We start from the raw sequence: 18,322 nt of genomic DNA on the forward strand, positions 1-18,322 counted from the left end.
CTGAAGACTTGAAGGAGACGATCGGGCGAAGATGAGTTTGACAGCTCGAAACAGCTGATCCAGAGGCGCCGAACAGGCTCGAGGCTCGATCGGGGGTTCCCGCCAAAAAGTAATTGGCTTCATTTTGACATATCATTTTTTTCCTAGAGGCAAAAAATAGAGCCCCGATAAACGACTTTGAGAGATACAACGGAGAACAAGGTTAACGCTCTAGCTTTCGTCTGAACAATATAACTGTACCGAAGATTGTGTAACATTCATACGGTATAAATCGAGCACACGTGCAAGTTGTGAAAAAAAAAAAAAAATTAATTTATTTCACGTCCGATTAAACGACGAGGAGTGGAATAACGTGTAATATAAATTGCATTTTCAAGACCCCGTCGCGAAAAGGCATATAATATATTTAAGACATATACGTCGTTTCCAACTCGAGCAACGCATGCGACAGGACATATATCGTGTGATTGTTCGACGAAGCGGTAATTCGAGACTTTTATTTCTTGAATGAACCGTGCGAAGAGAGAGAGAGAGAGAGATTGCGGAAAGTGTCTGCGCCGGCGTAATGACATGTAGATTGAATACTAAATGAACGGGGCCGTGAATGATCCGCAGAAGAGTCTCACGTTCCCACAATTAAGCCTGTCTGCAACCGCGAAACGAAGCCTATCTCTCGTCTTCGGTCTCGGTATATAGTGTCAGTGGTATCCTGACATTCGTCAAGCAATTCTTAGAGCAATTCAAGAACACGCGATCTTTGCACTTCCTCGTAGATGATACCGATATTAAACCCGTTAAGAGAAGAAGAATGTAATTGATCAAGCAAATTTGGAGCGATTTGATTGTGGGACTGAGAGCTTCACAATTACAATTCCTTTGTTAATATATTCTTATTACACTTTTGTGTTTCGCTCGTTACATTTTTTTTTTAATTACGACATAGTGCAATTTATTTTTTAAGATATTCACACGCGCGATGATATAGTACAAAGTGCGCTGTAATTTCCAGCTCCACGTGTAAATCCAGCATGAGGTGATGGCAGCTCCAGATGTTTTCGACGCGCCTGTAATCGAGAGACGCGCAAATTGTCCCCCTAATGAAACCAAGTAGCGTGCGAGAGTAGAGTAAAGTGGCGGGAGAGAAAAGAAGAGGTTGAAACGAGAGAGGCACTCGTGGAATAAGCGCAGAAACGCGGAAGAGTGACTCCGTTGATGACACTCGACTCGTAAGAAAACTACGAGGGAAGAGGACAATGGGTCGGAATTCCTTTCGCCGGAGACAATTGAGGTAAAGGGAGGGAACGAACCCTCTTCTTCGTGTCATGAATGGACAATCGTGATGAAACGGAACGCGGTTAAACTGGGAGAGCCAGAGGTCAAAACGTGAAGGCGCGAAACTTGACAAGAGAGTCTTCGAGCGGCGGAGAAGGTTAACCCGGTAAGGAAGAAAGAGGAGAAAGGGCGAAGTGAACCGTATCCACACACGAGAGAGGAGATCTGGAACGTGTGTGTGGTAGTGGATATATCGAGTGTCGATCGCGTAGAACTGGGAATGCACGGCCATAGGAGTATCAAATTGTTATATCGGTGCCGAGATGAGAGAGAAGCCACTTCGTGGGAGAGCGTTATTGGGTCGACGTCGTAAGTAAATAATAAGCGTTCTAGCGTCTCTGATATAAGTGGACGAAGGGGAAGGCAAGCCGGAGAAATTGTCTTGGACAGGCTTGTAAATATGGGATATGTATCGCTGGTGGTGGTGAATTCAGGGTGTATACTCCCTGAGAAAACCTGGAATTCTCAGGAAGTTTTTTTTAAATTGCCCCTTTGATTTTTAAATATTTTAAAGAGTGTGAAATTTATTAGTTTTATATCAATTATATATTAAAATATATTTTTTACTCCTTGGAAAACCTAGAAAACCTGGAATTCTAAGGGAATTTGGTTTTACCTTGAAAAATTCTGGAATTATCATGGAATTTTATTTAAACTCAGGGAATTTTTTTAAAAAATTGCTCCTTTGATTTTAAAATATTTTAAAGAATATAAAATTGATTAGTTTTATATAAAGTATATATTAAAATATATTTTTTACTCCTTGGAAAACCTGGAATTATCATGGAATTTTTGTTTAAATTGCTCCTTTGATTTTAAAATATTTTAAAGAATGTAAAATTATTAATTTTATATAAAGTATATATTAAAATATATTTTTTACTCCTTGGAAAACTTGGAATTCTCAGGGAATTTAGTTTTACCTTGAAAAATTCTGGAATTATCATGGAATTTTATTTAAACTCAGGGAATTTTTTTAAAAAATTGCTCCTTTGATTTTAAAATATTTTAAAGAATGTAAAATTATTAGTTTTATATAAAGTATATATTAAAATATATTTTTTACTCCTTGGAAAACCTGGAATTCTCAGGGGATTTGGTTTTACCTTGAAAAATCCTGGAATTATCATGGAATTTTTGTTTAAATTGCTTCTTTGATTTTTAGATATTTTAAAGAGTGTAAAATTTATTAGTTTTATATCAATTATATATTAGAATATATTTTTTACTTCCTGGAAAACCTGGAATTCTCAGGAAATTTTATTTAAACTCAGGGAATTTTTTTTAAAAATTGCTCCTTTGATTTTAAAATATTTTAAAGAATGTAAAATTATTAGTTTTATATAAAGTATATATTAAAATATATTTTTTACTCCTTGGAAAATCTGGAATTCTCAGGAGATTTGGTTTTACCTTGAAAAATCCTGGAATTATCATCGAATTTTTGTTTAAATTGCTTCTTTGATTTTGAAATATTTTAAAGAATGTAAAATTTATTAGTTTTATATAAATTATATATTAGAATATATTTTTTACTCCCTGGGAAACCTGGAATTTTTAGGGAATTTGGTTTTACCTTGAAAAAATCCTGCAATTATCATGGAATTTTATTTAAACTCAGGGAATTTTTTTAAAAAATTGCTCCTTTGATTTTAAAATATTTTAAAGAATATAAAATTGATTAGTTTTATATAAAGTATATATTAAAATATATTTTTTACTCCCTGGAAAATCTGGAATTCTCAGGGAATTTATTTCCAAGATTTGAGTATACACCCTGTAAATTTCAGAGGAGAACCAAGATTCGATTTCTGACGAAAACTACTTCTGCTTCAGGTACCAATAAAATTCGAAGATGCGTTGAAGGGAAAACAGAGAGACGATGTCAGACGAGTCTGAAGGGAGGTCTCTCGTGTCTTTGACAGGAAGAAGGTAAAACTCGGTTCGATTAGAATGATTAGAAGAATGAGTAGTTTGGATGGAAGATTTCAGCCGGAGGAGGAGCTTGAAATGCATATTATTACGTGCTGTTTTCACAGTTATTATATAAAATATAACGAGACTCTCATCATAAGAGGCAGAGTATTGTAGAAACAAGGAGCAAGATTTCTTATCCCTGTGAAATTTTCTCATATATAAATATATATATATAAATGCACTCAAGACACTTTATGAGAAATCGCAGAAGAAGAAATAAATAAATATATATATATATATATGTTTACTATTTGCGGTAAAACGTCGTCGCGCTCTTAAAATAAGAGGCAAAAAGACTACAATGAGAGATGTTAAACGGCGCGTGCCATAACAGAGGTCGAGGAAGAGAGGGAACAATAAAATGTAAATCGCCCAGGGATATTCCCGTTATTCTAACAAAGCGTGTTAAGTCGCGTTAAACTGCGAAGGTAAATTGCGGTTTAAAGCGGAGATGGTCTCTCTCTCTCGACAAACCGCATTATAAATTATATTACGAGAGAGGCAAGAGAAAGTCGCGGGAGAGAGAGAAATATCGAGGATATCGCAGACTGATAAGATACATCCTGCATATCGGGGTGGTGAGAGGCCCCGCTCGAGCGGAAATTCGCTTTATTAATCTATATGAAAAGGAGACGGGATCTCGTCAGAGAGTCCGAGCATATAAATCTGCGACTTGAAATTCCGACCCCGGTCGTTCGAATCCGCATTACACGGTTGATTTACATAGACAGTTCTCGGCGAGAGACCAGACTAGCCCGTTCAGCTCTGGAAAATTGGAGCGACCGGCCGGAAGTCGTGAATACTTACTCCAAGAACCGAGGCGGAATAAGAAACGCGAGAGCGGCGATCGCAATGAAGCGAGGAAAGGCAGGACTGGATTCGTTAACTTTTTTCGTCAGCCGGAAAATAACGAGAATATACTTATTATCATTTACATCGATATTATTCCCTTTGACGGGAACGGAATTTTGGAGCAAGAACTGACGCTCGATAAAAACGGAGGAAGCGTATATTAATAAAAAAATCGCCATCGGGTCTCTTCTTAATAGAGCGATTATCCTGCGGTAAAGCGGCACATTGGAGCATTAAGATCTTAAACGCCGCGATTAACCGGCAGCGACACTCGTTATTAACCCGCAGTTGGAGAAAATCGTGCCGTGGAATCGAGAAATTTTCACTTAACCCAGTGCGCGTTTATATATCCGCGCGTGTATGGATCAAACATTATGTGAACGGAGAAAAACTTTAACGACCCACAATCCGTGGAATGATCCTGATTTTTTTCCCCCGGTTAAATTTCCTTGGTCGGGACACCTGTAGACGCAGATGTCTAGACTAGTGGATGAGTAGTCCGTCGAGGGTATTACGTATTTTTCCTTGTATGCGTACATGCACCAGTCATTCGGAGGAACGTCTATTATAGACGAGGTGTTGATGGTTTTGCGCTGATGCGGCGATAAATCAGCCTGACGTTAATCGCGATATACGTCGCTCCTCGCATCTGAATAATCGCGCTCACCCTGAGCGAAGGAGATTGCGACCTACCGAGAGGAACTGGATCCTGTTACAAGACTCCAATAAGGAATAAGGAGCGGGCTGGGCAAATTCGAGATTTCAAGGTATATCATATATTTTTATTTATATGTTTTTCAAGTATTTTTATGTGCTATGATTCTAAGCCAAAATTATCTGAGAATTATTCTAGATAATTTAGTAATGATCTAAAGAAGATTTAAAGGTATATCCCTTTTCACAATCATTTTCATAGATAATTATTAACAGTGTTGTGTTTAGATGATTTTGAAATTAGCTAAATAAAAATGAGATAGAAATGTGTAAAATATATCTAGATAAAATATAAAATTATATGGCGATTCATCTAGATAATTTTCCAAGTTATAAAAAAATGTAAAGTATAAAAGGGATGTAAAAATATCATATTTTTATTTATATGTTTTTCAAGTATTTTTATGTGCTATGATTCTAAGCCAAAATTATCTGAGAATTATTCTAGATAATTTAGTAATGATCTAAAGGAGATTTAAAGGTATATCCCCTTTTGCAATCATTTTCATAGATAATTATTAACAGTGTTGTGTTTAGATGATTTTGAAATTAGCTAAATAAAAATGAGATAGAAATGTGTAAAATATATCTAGATAAAATATAAAATTATATGACGATTCATCTAGATAATTTTCCAAGTTATAAAAAAATGTAAAGTATAAAAGGGATGTAAAAATATCATATTTTTATTTATATGTTTTTCAAGTATTTTTATGTGCTATGATTCTAAGCCAAAATTATCTGAGAATTATTCTAGATAATTTAGTAATGATCTAAAGGAGATTTAAAGGTCCCCTTTCGCAATTATTTTCATAGATAATTATTAACAGTGTTGTGTTTAGATGATTTTAAAATTAGCTAAATAAAAATGAGATAAAAATATGTAAATTTAGCTTATTGGTAGATGAGATGATGATTTTGTTTTAAATATATCTAGATAAAATATAAAATTATATGGCGATTCATCTAGATAATTTTTAAGACTGCTTATATAAACACAGTTATAAAAAAATGTAAATTATAAAAGGGATATAAAAATATATGGATTCATATTTTCATTTATAAATTTTTTAATAAACATAATTGAAATTTATTTGATAAATCGTCAATGACAACTAGTTTCTGCAATACATCCCATTATAATAATGAATGTCTTATTGATATATAAAAAATTCCTTTCGAGGGTTGAAAATATATTTAATAATATATTTTATTTTGATTGCAATAAAATTTCTCTAGCACGTCACAAATTAACAAAGTTTATGAAAAAAGCCCTTTTCGCAACTTTAATTAAACTGAAAATTGTGACGTGATGGAATACTTTGGAAACCAGATTCAGCATCTTGAAAACTATAAGAACCGACTAGTCTCGATCTGGTTAATTTTTTTTGTTAAACAGTATTAATATAATTTACAGGCAATATCTTGCATTACGCTCTTTCGAAGTCGTCGATTTATCGCATTTTCGAGATAGATTTATCGGGAACAAATTTTTTTCGAATACAAATCTCTCTTTTGCATATATAAAGTTAAAATGTGCACTCTTTACCTCGATATATCGGGAGCAAAATCGCGAAGTAGGTATATTAAAAAAAAATGTATCCAATATATTTTTACCAGAAAACAGTTGTAACACTTTACACGCAATTACGTATTCCGTACATTCGCCTGCATTTGATGTAACATCTGCGAGCCTTTACGAACGAAAATGAATGGTTCCCAATTAACGTTACGACGTTGATTAATTCTAATTTATTTCGCGCGAATAATGAACGCACATAGATATGTGTACACATATATCTCTTCCATTTTCCAACTTTCGTCTCGCGTTAGCGCCCCTTAATCTGATGTTTCATGCCAGGCTTGCTTTGCAGATTGGATGTCTTGCCTCACAAATCTCCCCAGCCGTGTAAACGACTCATTGAGATGCGAGAAACTGCTGTATCATCGCGTTGATGATCGCCTTCCCGCCTACGAAATCAACCTCGCTCGTTGCAGATCGATGCTGAAAAAAAGACACTGGATATGAAATTGCGGGATTCTCACGCATTTCCCGGATTCCGCGTTCGCGGAAGATAAACAACTCGATAGCAAACTCGATTCGTGAAAAAGGGGTAAGTCAATCTCTTAATTAATATTAAAAAAATGAAATGTATTTATACATATATATAAAAAAAATATATTGAACAAATAGATATAAAAAATTTTAATCCGTGAAAAAAGGGGTAAGTCGATCTCTTAATTAATATTAAAAAAATGAAATGTATTTATACATATATATAAAAAAAATATATTGAACAAATAGATATAAAAAATTTTAATCCGTGAAAAAAGGGGTAAGTCGATCTCTTAATTAATATTAAAAAAATGGAATATATTTATATATAAAGATTTAAAAAAATATATCGAACAAATAGATACAAAAAATTTAATATATGTACAGGGTGTCCTGAAATTCGCGAATCAGTTATCAGCTGTTAATGATAGATTATTTGGAGACGATTTTTCCTCGGAAAATGTCGAGAGATGCTAAAGTTTTATGAAAGTAAACTATCTTGAAATTAATTGAAGAATGTGGCTTTGTTAATATTTTATTCCCATAAGATTGAATTAGTTTGCGAAAAATTTTTTCGAAAATTATTCGTGCCTCGATATTTTTGCTGAGAAAAAATCGTAATCAAATAACTTAAGGAATCTTCCATAAACAAATAATTCGCCAATTTCGGGACACCCTTGTATATATATTTTTTTATATGAATAAAACGTATATTTTTGACGATGTCAGTATTTTTTCATGATTAAGAAAATATATTCTAACTTTCCTCCTGTAGAATAAAATTTTTCTACAATTATTCAGCAAAGAAATACAGTATAAACAATAAAAAAAAAAACGATTAATAGCAATTAAAAATTGTTAGACAAATTTTTTAAAGTGCGTAAATATAACATGGATTGTGTATTAATACTTTCTAGCTTTAATTATTTTATTATTTATTTAAATTTTTGTTCTGCAATTCTAATTTTTTCAGAATTTAAATAATGGGTTCGATATATGTATAATTTAAGTGGCAGAATTAAATGGGCATCTTTTCTAGTAATCAGAGATAATGTTGTTTACTGACGCAGTTATCGAATTCTGCACGAAACATGAAACATTAATGATATAGCAAGTATTTCTATAGTGAGAAAATAAAAGCATATAAAGGAGCGCGCAGATTAAGACCTCAGCAATCCGTTAGAGGAAACGAAGTGGATCGTTTGATTTGAATTTCATGAAGGAAATCACTGTTAGATGACTATGCATCACTGTTTACAAACAACTCAGTCTAAATACCAGTTTAAATTCGTACTTTAATACACGCGATCACTTTCACGCAACTCATTATACACTTCGAAACGGATGACTGACAATATAAATTATCAGTCATCATCAATAAATCATATATAAAATATATTTACATAGCATCTTGATCTTGTTTTAACAAGCTTGTTAAATATCTGCTGATTGTTTGATAAATAAACAAAGAAAGATAAAACATTTTTTCCGATAATAATACAAGTGCATATTGCAAGCTAAGCTGTCAATCGCAATTATTTTTAGCTAGTCGTCGCCCTTGAAAATAAATATTATTCTAGTGCATATAAATCAATTAGACTCTCATCGACGCAATTAACGGCTTTCATGAATGCCAATGTTATATTACTACCCGTTCTCCTGACCTCTCTCGTTATCGTTTGCTTTCGCCACTTTAGCGACTTTCGATCTCTCGACGATCGATGACCTTTGTTCGTTCGCTCATTACTCGTTCGATCATTATTCATCCATTCACAACACTCCTACAGACTGTTATTTTAAGCTCACGTATTTGCACGTTATCTTTCTATCTCAAAAGATTTTTACTGATTTAAAATTGATTTCTTGTTTGTCAACATCTACTTGCACCATATCTTTTTTGCTTGCCCATACAGCACGAAATATTTTTAAAAGATTTTAAAAATATTTTAAAAGATTTTAAAAATATTTTAAATGATTTTAAAAATATTTTACAAGATTTTAAAAATATTTTAAAAGATTTTAAAAATATTTTAAACAATTTTAAAAATATTTTATGCTCTATGGGCAAGCATATTTTTGAAATATTTTAAAAATATTTCTTAAAAGGTAAAATAATTCTCGAAAATATTTTTAAAAAGTTTCTATGTCCGCTTTTTTATGTTGAAAAAATATTTTTGAATATAGATTTAAACTAATATTTCAAAAATATATGTATCAAATATTTAAGAAAATATTATCTGAGCGATAAAAAAGAACATTTTTAAAAATATTTTTAAAAGTTTTTAAAATATTCTAGAAAATGTTTAAATCATTTTAAAATGTTTTTATGCAATATTTAGAAATATTTTTTGAAAACATTCATAATATTTTGTGCTCTATGGGTGCAACATGAAATATTTATTAATTTATGCTTAACTTTCAAGTTAAAATATTTATTATGATTAGATTTGGTAAACTGAGTCTAAAACTGAAATTCCGCTAATTAGAATCATAAATAAATGGAACATAATTTTACCACTCGTGAATTATTGATGCGATATTCAAATATTTCTTTATAAAAATTCTTATTTCAATTTCTATCATAAAAATGATGATTTATGGATTTACGTGCATGCACGTGCATAACTGTCAAAAGAATCTTTAGAACGTATGTATATGCAGTGATTCTATATCAATCGTAAAAACGTGCAAGAAAAAATTTATCAAACTCTAATTGAAAAAAATTTTACTTTTTCATTTTCAATTAAATTTCAAATAACAGCCTTGCAAATCATTCTTATTACACGGTGAATACGGGCCAACATGTTTATCGATTTATGACACGCAGATGTATATAAGCACACTATGCGTCATATGCCCTCGAGCAAATTCTATCTCTCGACAAAGATTGCAATTTCATTCATGCAATTTCCACGCATGTACTCGATTCAAATAATCATATACAGGCGGAGTTGAAGCACGTGTTTATTCGCATTATCATAAATATTGTACGGTAACTGTATCAATGTGTGCCAGTGAACATCACCGCGCTTATTAAGATATCTTCCTATTCTGCTTAAATCATACAGACACACAGTTGAAAAATTTCTGTTCAATTTAACAAATATCGCATGTCTCAAACGGTCCACAGAAATTTTTCTGTTAATTTCACATAATATGGATATGTTCAATGAAGACATTGTGTTGATATTTTAACACAAAATAAATGCAAGATTTCAAATAATTTAAAATAAATTTTGTGTAAAATTAACAAAAAATATGTTAATTTTAGATTTTATCATTTATATTATAAAATAGAAAATCAACATTTTTTCTGTCTAAATCTTGTCACTAATAAAGCAGAACATATTTATTGTGTAAAATTAAAAATAGGTGCACATTGTGTTATTCTTACATTTTTTTCAATTGTTTTAATCTAATTTTACATTTAAGTCAAGAAAAGAACAGAAATATGTCAAATTAACACATGAATGTGTTAAATATTTAATTTAAAAAATTTTTTTTTAATTTATTTCAAGAAAAACTGACAAAATAATAAAATTTTAATGAAATACATCAAGTAAGTTAACGATCAGATTATCACAAATAAATGAAACAACTCGCGGGAAAATGTAAAAAATTGCTAAATTTTGCGCATTTATAAAACTATAATCGCGCATTTTTCGCTGAATTACAATAAGACGTATAATTAAAATAAAGATTCCAAAAGATTATAATTTTAATGAGAATATGCACGCGATGTACTCTTCATACATCGAGGCACTCTAATAATTATAAATTAATAAGGAGAGAGGAAGTGGAAAGAAACTTGAATTGATAAGTCGCGTAAAAAAGTTGTGTTTGTTTTTACGCTGCATATTTCTCAGTCTTGACTAGATATGTGCACACGATAGTCGCAGTAGTCGAGGTGCCAATTATAGCCGCCGCTGCTCAAACACCGGTATCTGATCATTTCCTGCGCCTCCTCTATCTTATCTTCGCGTATCCGCGAACTGTATATCGGCAATCTATACGAATTTATCGTGCCTAGAAATTCTGACGGTATAATCTTGCGGGATAAGTCACGCTCGATCCTTTCTATTTCTTTTTTTGCCCGTGTCGAGCGATCCTTTATTAGTCCGACACGACGATCAACGAGGTGATAACATAAATTCACGGTCAGCAATTTCGAGCAATTGACGATTCGAAGACTATGTCGAGAGAAATATTTGCGAAGAAAATTTGTTGCAGTGATACACTCGGAATTCAAGTCGAAAAATGTACGACAATAATCATATATTTCATAACAGTGTTCGAGAATCCTTCAATAATTATGGCAATAAAAGATATATAATAATTCATATTATTATTATTAAAAATATATATGTTAATTTAACTAAAAAAAATAAAATGGTTAAAAAGTGCATAATTAATATAGTATAATTTATATTGATCTTTATTAAGTATTAAATTAAATTTAAATTATTTAATTTTATATATATGTATATAAAGTTAATATATAATGTGATTTTTTAGAGATTATTTTATTTTGACTATCTTTAAATCTTTATTATTTCTATTTTATTTTAATCATATAGATAACTTTGATCGTTTTGATTATTTATATTATTTTCATTGTTTAATCATTTTTATCATATAGATTAATTTCATATTACGAGGACCATCTTGTGTGTATATATATATATATATATACATATATAGTTTTTAAATAAACACATATATATATATATATATATATATGAAAAATTTGTATAAAAAACAATGAAAAAATTTTGAAATTAATTCCTCAAGAAAATTTGTCATATTTTTAATAATTGCGACTTACTGCGTGTTGCAAATTGAAACGTAAATATAATTTTATTGACACTTACATTAAATTAGATTTGCCATTGTTAAATATCGAGATGCAAACATGTTGTTCGGTTGTTCAAATGATGAATAATTATAATTAGAATTATTCGAACATCGTCATCGTCAAGCTATCTATGAAAGGTAAAGACGTTCCCTGACATCGCGAGCATATATGCACATGCACATGCACGGGCGCATATAAAGCGCCGCCACAAACATGAATCGAAATCTCATCATTATAATTCATTGTTTTTATATAAGCTCACTGGGCATCTTAATCACGAGTACATTCATATATGACAAATGCGCGGCGAAGATTATTATTGAATCGAAAGCGGAAAGCGATTTCTCTAAGTATTGACAAAGGAAGCGCACTCAAGGGAAGTAACTTTAATAATGCGATAGAGAGTAAGATTTCTTTTTGAAGCATTATGAGGAAAGCTAATCCATTTCTATTTGTGTGTTTTTTCAATGGACTAGAAAGCAATTGCAACATGCAGAATTGACATTTGTCAATGTTCATACACGTGCATACATTATAATCTCTTTCCAATCTACCTGCCATTATTAAAGTGCGCAAAATTAATCTTTTACTATACAATAGAAAGCAATTTCTCTCCTTAAACAACGATGTTGAGTGAATAAATATTATAAACAGGCGGTAGTGGAAAATCTTTTATTTTAATATATTAATTTATATATTAATTTATTTTATTCACGTCGTTAATGTTTGATATATGACTGATTCGTATAATTTGTCACATAATTTATTTTTCTCACATATTAAATAATTTATTTATTAATAAATATCGATTTCAAAAAAGAAGATATGAAAAGAATCTAAAGATTGAAAGATGATAGTAAAAAATCCCTTACTTTATTTATATTCATTTATTTTATTCACATCATTAACATTTGATATATGACTGATTCGTATAACTTGTCACATAATTTATTTTTCTCACACATTAAATAATTTATTTACTATATCGGTTTTATAAAAGAAGCTGTGAAAAGAATGTAAAGATTGAAAGATGATATGGTAAAAAAATCTTTCACTTGATTTATATTCATTTATTTTATTCGTGTCGTTTATATATGACAGATTCGTATAATTTATTTTTCTTACATATTAAATAATTTATTTATTAATATCGCTTTCATAAAGGAAGGCAGAAAAAAAATCTGAAGAGTAAAATTCATTTCCTCGTAAATTCTAACTTCCCCGATATTATATCATCGATCTGACGATCAGTTACGAAGAGCTGGAACAAATGGATTAAAAATTGCAGGCCATTTGAAATTCATATCATCTGCCGTGGACCGGTGATTCGACACATTTCCCATCGCGTGGTGTAGCTAGGCGCATTAATCTACATTTAAGACGCGAGCGCGAAGAAATTAATTCAGAAGTGGTTTTCCGACGATGACGTCGACGCGACTACACTTGCTGTCAGCCGGCGAAGGCTATCTAAGCCCGCAAGAAGTGCCGCTATGTCCTACATAAGAGCCGAGGCGGCGGAGGATGATTCTGGGACGGCTGCGTTCGGTTATTACGTATAACTTCCAGGTCCGGTTACGATTATTGATTTCTTATAAACCTCGCGTATCATCGACCTCGGGAAAAAAAATTCAGTGTAGCGTTTTTTTTATCGAGAGCAAGCGGTAATCTAATCTTTGTCCTGTTACGTGAGTTCTTACAGGTTTTACAAAAAATCTCGGAACATTTTTTTAATTAATTTTGAATTAAGTTTCAAAGAGTTGGAGGGTTGTTTATTATTTAACATTTTTGTTAAGTTATTTTAAATTCTTTTTTTGAAAGGGACTAATTTTCTTTCAATTGAATATATTTGCGTGAGGATGACGAGCGAAATCGCGAAGCAGTCAATCGGCATTTCCTTTTTATGAAATTATCTTCCGACTATAATGCGAATAATATTAGAAGTAAATAATAGCAAAAAATGTTAGAATAGTTCCCTTATTGTTGCTAAACGCCATGACTTGTCCGTTCTCTGTTTATTATTATTCCACTTTGAGAGCGCAGATGGTGGTTGGACCACTTAAATTATAACTCAGCAATAACACATTCTGCCGCATTTGCCGGTTCTATTACGCAGGAAATCGTGATTACGCATGCCATATAATACAATGTATACAATTTTCCATATGACAAAATTCATTTTTTTTTTTTACAATTGATGAGTCACCTATCATTGTAGATTTAGGAATCAAATGTACCTTATAGACACAAGTAGACAGTGTTTGCTGTTATCTAAATAAAATTATATGTAGATAATCTTTCATCTTATCTTTATATAAATAATAAAAATATATATTATCTACATCTGCAACTTAGATTTTCATCTAGAAATAAATATTCAAAAGTATTATTTTTACCATTTTTCTAAATTATCTAGAACAATTTTCAAATAATTTTGATTTAGAATCATAGCACATAAAAATACTAAATAGTAAAACTTAAGCAGTATAAGCGATAAAAATTTATAAATAAAAATATGAATACATATATTTTTATATTCTTTTTATAGTTTACATTTTTTTTATAACTATGTTTATATAAGCAGATTTAAAAAATATTATCTAGAAAATTATCTAGATAAATCGCCATATAATTTTATCTTTTACCTAGATATATTTAAAACAAAATCATCTATCTAAGATTTATTTACATATTTTTATCTCATCTTTATCTAGCTAATTTTTAAATCTAAGCACAACACTGAATATTATCTGGAAATTATCTAGATGAATCCTCATATATAATTTTATCTTTTATTTAGATATATTTAAAACAAACTCATCATATCCAAGATGAATTTCCATGTTTTCATCTCATCTTTATCTAGCTAATTTTATAATTATATAATATTATCTTTTATTTAGATATATTTAAAACAAACTCATCTTATCCAAGATGAATTTCCATGTTTTCATCTCATCTTTATTCATCTTGGATAAGATGAGTTTGTTTTAAATATATCTAAATAAAAAATAAAATTATATATGACGATTCATCTAGATAATTTCCAGATAATATTTTAAAATTAGCTAGATAAAGATGAGATGAAAACATGGAAATTCATCTTGGATAAGATGAGTTTGTTTTAAATATATCTAAATAAAAAATAAAATTATATATGACGATTCATCTAGATAATTTCCAGATAATATTTTAAAATTAGCTAGATAAAGATGAGATGAAAACATGGAAATTCATCTTGGATAAGATGAGTTTGTTTTAAATATATCTAAATAAAAGATAAAATTATATATGACGATTTATCTAGATAATTTCCAGATAATATTCAGTGTTGCATGTGGGCGCCTTTGTCGGACGGAAAAGGGGTGCCGGTCTTTCTCTTTCCTTCCTCCCTCCCCATTTCTTCACGAACCGGTTCTCGAGACTCGGTGTTCCTCATCAGCTTCCATCTGTCGCTAACATGCGAGCCACGAGTCGGAATGCGCGACTCGTCTTCGCGGTTGACACTCGCTCGCATTCCGCGCGCCAGGGAGCAAAAACTTTTTCCTTCCTGCGTTAACCATCGGTTAGGATTACGTACCTTGTTATTGAGATAGCACGAACCCCTCATCATCCCCGTCGCGTGTAGGATGTGAAATAAAACAAACTGGGATTGTGGAACACAAAGTTGCTCGATAATACGTCGGTCAATAAGAATTTTTTATAAAATTGTAATGATGTAAATTATCATTCATATCTTTATTATCTTAATTATCAATTATCTGACATTGTATTTATAATATAATCTGTCGATTCTCGTCCAACAATATTGCTGGATAATTATAATATTTCAACAAAGTGTAAACAAATTTGTTATTAAAATATGAGACGTTGTTAGATCTATAATGAAGCAAAAGAAACCAATTTCTATATATAAATTATACATATATATATATATTTTTTTTTTTTTAAATATGTATTTAAATGTAAAGATAGAATATAACAACAGACTTTTTAGAAGTAGTTTTCTTTATAAGGGTGTAATGAATTTTGTTTTCGAATTTTAAAATCCTGATTACATTCCTGATTTTAATTAATATTGCACTGATATAATTACAAGAAATGATATCAATCGACGAAGTATTACGCTTAAACATCTTTCATATGTGTATTGATTATACCTGCAATAATTGCATTTGCAATAAAAAGATCAATATTGTAACTTTCGCGTCTGTCGATATATTAATTGCATTCGATATCAACATTGACGCCTGTGAAAGTTCGGATACACACTTTTCTTCCTGATCCCCAACGTTAATGTCGACTTCCTAATCTAGTTCTATGCTTATAGTTGTAAACTACGTTATGTAAGGTCTGTTTAAACATGTCTTCTATTGATCTTATAACATGGACATGACAAAAATTTTTTTTATTACAAACTCTTATACTTTAAATATACGTATATTATAGAGCGTTTTTTTAATCTTTCATCTTACATGATTCTAAAGTTCCTTATAGAGATTCATTTGCATATAGCATTTAACAAGATAGATGCAACCACATTATGCAAGATCTTATTTAAATATCTCTTCTATTTGTTAATCTTATATATTATATGACATAACTGGAGCATATTTCTTGTAGAATTATTAGAAGACAGTGTTGTGCTTAAAGTTAAGTGAAATACTCAATTATAATAAAATTAGATGGCGATTCATCTAGATAAAAGGGATATCAAATATATGTATTTATATTTTTATTTATGCATTTTTATCGCTTAATACTTAAATTTTACAATTTAAATATTTTTATGAGCTATGATTCTAAACCAAAATTATCTGAAAATTATTCCACATAATTTAATAAAAATAATAATTTTTTTTCATTTAAGATACATATATAGATAATACATATTTTCGTTATCTATATAAAGATAAGATGACGCCAAAGTTTCATTTAGATGATCATCTATATAATTTTATTTTGATAACAGCAAACACTGCTTACAACAAATTAGATAAATCCCAGAGTGTTTCAATTTTGAAGGTACAACATCCGTCCGAATTTTCCCAAGTTTCCTCCGAAAGAACTCCACTTTGGACTCGTATCGTTAACATAAGATGACGTCAAAATTTTATCTAGATGATAATAAATATACATTGCAGAGTGTTCCTACATTTTTCACAATCTTTCATCTGTCATCCACATGACTCAAGTCTGGCTTATAATTGCCTACAACAAATGAATGTTGAAGGTACAAAACGTCCGTCCGAATTTCCCAACTTTCCTCCGAAAGAATTCCACTTTGGTCTCGTATCGTTAAGCTAAGATGCCGCCAAAATTTTATCTAGATCATCATCTATATAATTTTATTTAGCTAACAGCAAACAATGATTAGTAAAACAAACTGACATAGTAAATATTTCCAGAGTGTTCCTACATTTTTTACAATCTTTCATCTTTCATCCATATGACTCTAAGGTTCATTGGACTCAAGTCTGGCTTATAATTACCTACAACAAATAAATGTTAAAGATACAAAACATCTGTTCGAATTTGCCAAGTTTCCTCCGAAAGAACCCCACTTTGGACTCGTATCGTTAACATAAGATGACGTCAAAATTTTATCTAGATGATAATAAATATACATTGCAGAGTGTTCCTACATTTTTCACAATCTTTCATCTGTCATCCACATGACTCAAGTCTGGCTTATAATTGCCTACAACAAATGAATGTTGAAGGTACAAAACGTCCGTCCGAATTTCCCAACTTTCCTCCGAAAGAATTCCACTTTGGTCTCGTATCGTTAAGCTAAGATGCCGCCAAAATTTTATCTAGATCATCATCTATATAATTTTATTTAGCTAACAGCAAATAATGATTAGTAAAACAAACTGACATAGTAAATATTTGCAGAGTGTTCCTACATTTTTTACAATCTTTCATCCATATGACTCTAAGGTTCATTGGACTCAAGTCTGGCTTATAATTACCTACAACAAATAAATGTTAAAGATACAAAACATCTGTTCGAATTTGCCAAGTTTCCTCCGAAAGAACCCCACTTTGGACTCGTATCGTTAACATAAGATGACGTCAAAATTTTATCTAGATGATAATAAATATACATTGCAGAGTGTTCCTACATTTTTCACAATCTTTCATCTGTCATCCACATGACTCAAGTCTGGCTTATAATTGCCTACAACAAATGAATGTTGAAGGTACAAAACGTCCGTCCGAATTTCCCAACTTTCCTCCGAAAGAATTCCACTTTGGTCTCGTATCGTTAAGCTAAGATGCCGCCAAAATTTTATCTAGATCATCATCTATATAATTTTATTTAGCTAACAGCAAACAATGATTAGTAAAACAAACTGACATAGTAAATATTTGCAGAGTGTTCCTACATTTTTTACAGTCTTTCATCTTTCATCCATATGACTCTAAGGTTCATTGGACTCAAGTCTGGCTTATAATTACCTACAACAAATAAATGTTAAAGATACAAAACATCTGTCCGAATTTGCCAAGTTTCCTCCGAAAGAACTCCACTT

At 30.9% G+C, this 18,322-nt stretch overlaps 2 protein-coding genes across 5 annotated transcripts in view; one reads left to right on the forward strand and one right to left on the reverse strand.

Moving 5' to 3' along the window:
• Positions 1 to 535: 535 nt before the first annotated feature.
• LOC114932054 (uncharacterized) overlaps positions 536 to 18,322 on the forward strand; it is a 34,848-nt gene continuing 17,061 nt past the window's right edge. The window contains 3 exon segments of the mRNA XM_085483314.1: positions 536 to 1,641; positions 3,169 to 4,928; positions 6,750 to 6,989. The gene's annotated coding sequence lies outside the window, so the exon portion shown is untranslated.
• The window catches only part of LOC114931983 (uncharacterized), a 114,642-nt gene continuing 102,354 nt past the window's right edge, over positions 6,035 to 18,322 (reverse strand). For all 4 annotated transcript variants that reach the window (XM_085483275.1, XM_085483272.1, XM_085483267.1 and 1 more), the window contains one exon: positions 6,035 to 6,880. The gene's annotated coding sequence lies outside the window, so the exon portion shown is untranslated. The remainder of the gene's footprint in view (positions 6,881 to 18,322) is intronic.

Source organism: Nylanderia fulva, unplaced genomic scaffold (assembly GCF_048542155.1).
Source record: "Nylanderia fulva isolate GAGA-0341 unplaced genomic scaffold, ASM4854215v1 Scaffold10, whole genome shotgun sequence".
Classification (NCBI taxonomy): Eukaryota; Metazoa; Arthropoda; class Insecta; order Hymenoptera; family Formicidae; genus Nylanderia; species Nylanderia fulva.